At 54.7% G+C, this 4,632-nt stretch overlaps 1 long non-coding RNA gene across 1 annotated transcript; it reads left to right on the forward strand.

The window, feature by feature from the left end:
* The first annotated feature begins 1,292 nt into the window (after positions 1 to 1,292).
* On the forward strand, positions 1,293 to 3,377 carry LOC119109670 (uncharacterized). The gene is made up of 3 exons (XR_005095448.1): positions 1,293 to 1,325; positions 2,972 to 3,133; positions 3,351 to 3,377. It is a non-coding gene; the product is annotated as an uncharacterized LOC119109670 (long non-coding RNA).
* The last annotated feature ends 1,255 nt before the right edge of the window (positions 3,378 to 4,632 follow it).

A 4,632-nucleotide genomic window follows, 5' to 3' on the forward strand; every position in this document is an offset into this window, starting at 1 on the left:
GAATTGCTGTGACGAACGTCGCCGGTGCGGTCTGTGGCAATTCTGTCGGCCTCAGCAGGGGTGAAATGTAACCATCTCATCTGTGAAACTATGTTGGTTTGAAATGAGTGACTGTGTCTGTCTCAGCAGTGTGACGGTGTTGGACTCAGCTAGGCGACTGTGAGATTAACGTCTCATCTGGGAGACTTGTCTGTCTCAGCATTGTGACTGTGTTGGTGTCAGCCAGCTGGACAACTGTGTTGGTCTCATCTGGGAGACTAGTCCGTTTAACAGTGACTATGCTACTCTCAGCTGAGATGCTGTATTAATCTCTGCTGGATAGCCCTCTGCTATGTCGGCTGAGCTGTCGGACTGGTTTGATTTTCCGAACACGGCGACGGTCGTGCTGGACGTGGTTGCGCCCGCACCGATCTGCCCGCCCGCCCGCCTGCTGTGTCGGTTGTGACCAATGCTGCTGTCTGCTCAGCCCTGTGCCTCTGTGTCGGGTGCGGAGCCGGCCAGCGCTCCGTCCCGTCGCGCCAGCACCGGCTATCTGGGCGGCTCCGTGGCGGCTGTGCACGCCTCGTGCCGGTGACGGCTGCAGTGACCTCTCTCTCTGACCTCTGGCGGCGGCGGCTGGGCGCGCTGTCGTGCGGCACGCGCCACCGCCGGGGCAAGGCCGACCGCCGCCGCCTGCCCAGCCACCGTTTCCGTCCATATATAAACGGCCGCCCGCCGCTGCCAGGCATCCATTACCGATCGCCTTCTCACCAAGGTAAGCAGCGGCGCGCCGCGGCCTGGGAATAGGAGACCCAACTGGCTGCAGGGACAGCGAACAGGTGCAGCGACCTGGGGAACCACTCTCTCGCTATGCCATCGGTAAATTGTAGGCCATAGCGGTGGCTGGCGGCCGGAGGTGTCATATGCTTTTTATACTGTGCTACCAGACACCGCTTTGCGATTAAGCTGAACAGAATACGCGGTGAGCATGGAAACACTGGAACTTGTCCGACTGAGAGCCGATCAGTGATCGACAACAGCCGTTGAGGCAGTATTGTGCTGCTGAACTATCTGGCGCTGACTGGCTGACCTGGTGCAGTCTGGCATGGTCAGTGTGGTGCAGTTTGGTGTGGGTGGCGGCCGCTCCCCTGACTGCGCTGTGGCTCGGCCGGGGCGTGTCGACAGATGAGAACCCTCTCTCTGCTGCATCTGCGCTGCCCTGCTGGGCCTGGCTGCCCTCAGTTCCGGTTTCAGGCGTCCCCCAGCGCCCGCGGAACTTCTTCCGGCCCCAGCAGAACTTCCGCTCAGCAGAATGTCGTGCAGAATCAGGGGCCCGCCGCAGCAGAGTAGTGACAGCAGCTTGCAGCGTCCTCCTGCTGTCAGCTTGGCCAAGTCCTGCTCGCCTCAGCGGACAACATCTTTAGATCCCATGCGTGCCGTTCGGTGGCCGCAACAGACTGCCTCTTAAAGTTTGTGCAAAATATTGGGCGTTTTGGAGCACGAAATCCCCTTTCTTGGCATCGCCAACCCAATACGTAATACGGGCTACAACTAATTCATATATCTAGGCCATCTCAAGCACGTATTGTAGTCACTATCAGGTTGGTGCAAGGTGGCATTTCACTCACACTAAAACGCTAATTAGATCTAACATCAGCGTTTTGATCTTTGTGGAAGCCACCCATAAATCACGTTACGCATTTTTGGCAATTTTCAATCCCCTCACGTTCGTCACGCATCGGTCACTGGTGAAATCCTTCTCCCTATTACCCTGTGTTAGGCACATGTCCCCAAAATGTGTCCGTTTGGACGCTGAACGAACTTAAGATGCGTAACAGGTCACCGGCGCATTGCTTGTTACTATAAAACTGTCTATCCGTCATAAAGGTTTTAGACATTCATAAAATGATTTTTCCGTTATATAGCAACCACACCTGGGCATAACGGCGCGCAAGCCGCCACCTACCCAGCGTTACACTTCTATTACTCCCTACAAAAAAATCACCCCCCCAATGCGCAACGAAATGTACGAACGGCCCAGTGCGTATCCATAACCAAGTCGGCTTTGAGCTCTAAATCTAGGTGTGGATTTATTTTGGAAGACGCTGATCCTGGTGGATCGAGGCCGTCGGTGGTCACCTTACCTCTGGTGGCCCAGTCCTGGTGCAGGGGAGCTCTGGTCTGATCCGTGAAGACCAGCTGTGACATCCAGCTATACAATCATGCCCCGTGACCCGATCTCGTCCGATGGTATATCCGGGGACTCTATATGAGTCGACTATCAGAAACCCTACTTCTGACTTTGTTTTTCTTCAAACAATCCCTCGTACTTATAAACTGCGTAAAAACAATCACGCCGCATGAAAATGTTTGCAAACTTTACTCCCTCTTGGTTTTCTTACAGGCTCTTTGAAAGCAAGTTACTGTGTGCCATGGCGCAACATACGTGATTTAGTCGTGTTTTACTTTACTGTGGTGACGTACCATCCTCCTTAGCTTATGTAAACACTGGTTGGAAGGAAAGCCGGTTTAGAAGCAACACAGCATAAGACGCGAGAAACCAGACGAGAACCACCGATGATCTGTTGTGAGTTCGGTGATCCGAACCTACTCTCGATAACCGGATATTCCCCGCAGTCACTTGATCAGACCGGATCTGACATCCATTGATCCGATTTAATCGCCGGTAATCCTATCTGGCAGCTAGTACCCCGTAAACTCTGGTGTCCTGGTCTCATCCGCTGTGAGCGGGCCTGCTCCCAGTAATCCGACGTGACCTCTAGTGATTCGATGGAATACCCCAAAACTCTACCTGCCCCCAGTGACCTGACCTTTTGTCCGGTGACCTGAACTCGCCTTTGATGGCCTGATGTGACCGGCGCTGACCTGAGCGGCGGCCGCTGACCCGTGCGTGTGCGCAGGCGGCGGTCTGTACTACTGATGTGACCGGCGCTGACCTGAGCGGCGGCCGCTGACCCGTGCGTGTGCGCAGGCGGCGGTCTGTACTACTCGTGGCGTGACCCGGCTGTCGGCCGCAACGCCAAGTTCTCCTGGGGTCAAGCCAACGCCGCCTGCCAGCGTCGCAACCAGCGTCTCGTCTCGCTGGAGACGGCCGGCAAGAATCAGCAGATCGTCGGCGAGATCGCCAGCGACAGTGAGTGCTCGGGAGACGCGGGGCTTCAGACGTGCAGAGACGTATAGCATGCTCAGAGCTATCCGCTCAGAGACGTTTTGAGGCAAGGCTTTCAGGGGCCTTGTCCTGTTAAAGCTGTGGTTATCATGAACTGGGATCACCTCAAGCTTCCGTGTGTTCTGTGTGACCCTGCGCGCTAGCGGCCAAACTGGCCTGACGCCGGGTCTCTTCGCCGCAGACATCCCGTACATCTGGACCAGCGGCCAGCGGACGGGCCAGAACAGCTTCCAGTGGGCCAGCGGCCAGCAGGTGCAGCCGCTGAACTGGAGCCGCACCGGCGGCCGCGGCGTGCCGCAGCCCGACAACCGCGAGGGCGACGAAACTGCCTGGCCATCCTCAACCGGTTCTACCCCGGCGACCAAATCACGTGGCACGACGTCTCCTGCCACCACAAGAAGCCGTACATCTGCGAGTAGGCTTTGTCCGAGGCCCATCGCCGCCTAGCCAGGTCGCGGCCATGGCGCGACTGACGGTCTGTGGTCGGTCGTAGACCGGCCGCGCCGCCCTCGGTGGCGACATCACCGCGCGCGGCATGAGGGAAACGAAGCGCAGGCTATGCCATAGCGAAGAGACTACCGAGTCCAGCCTTTCGTGATATCTTGTGGGAATTGAGCTCTTTTCTAAGTTATTGCACTGTCTTCCAAACACGGCGCTCTACCGTGCTTGGAAGATAAAATACACTGTATTTATTTGTACGAAATGAACCGTTGTTTGATGAGCAACTGAATGGCCGCCTACCTCAAACTATGCCTGAAGCCAGAAAGAACATCAGATAACCAGCAACACCTTCAGACTATAATTCCACTTGGTTCCACTTTCACTTGACGCGCTATATATATATATATATATATATATATATATATATATATATATATATATATAAACAACGCTCGTTCCTAGGCTATTGCTTAAATACAAAGCACATGCCTAGGCCAAACTATTCATGCACGAATGCACCAGTATGGAAGGCAAGGATCCGTCACCAATTTGGGTTTTAAGGAACCTGACACATGTCAATGCCCACCATTCAATGGAGTGCCAGCATCTGCAAAGACGATGCTAGCGCTCAGGGAACATAGCGCAACTGGGATCTAGACCGGGCCTCCACGTTGGAACAGAAGGCGCCAACCACTTGGTCATTACACCGCTGCCCCCCCCCCCCCCTTTGATCTGGCACCGAATCTTTGGGTGGGAAGAAATGCAAAATGTATGACCCTCCGACGTCTACACTCTACAACTGGATGCATAACTTTTCACTGATCTTATGTGGCGGCGAGAAGACGTAATTTATCGGAACATTGAAGCTCTATTTCTATGGGTTTTGGCGACTGTTTGGTGATACGGGGCAGACGTAAAGGACACCAAGAATGTGTTTGTTTCCCGTCGTTTTGGGTTCACGGCCCCATTGGCTTCTTTGAATTTAACGGGACTGATATTACGGCTCGCTGGCACCCGTTGGG

The sequence above is a fragment of the Pollicipes pollicipes genome, unplaced genomic scaffold (assembly GCF_011947565.3).
Source record: "Pollicipes pollicipes isolate AB1234 unplaced genomic scaffold, Ppol_2.1 Scaffold_7231;HRSCAF=8579_pilon_pilon_pilon, whole genome shotgun sequence".
NCBI lineage: Eukaryota > Metazoa > Arthropoda > Thecostraca > Pollicipedomorpha > Pollicipedidae > Pollicipes > Pollicipes pollicipes.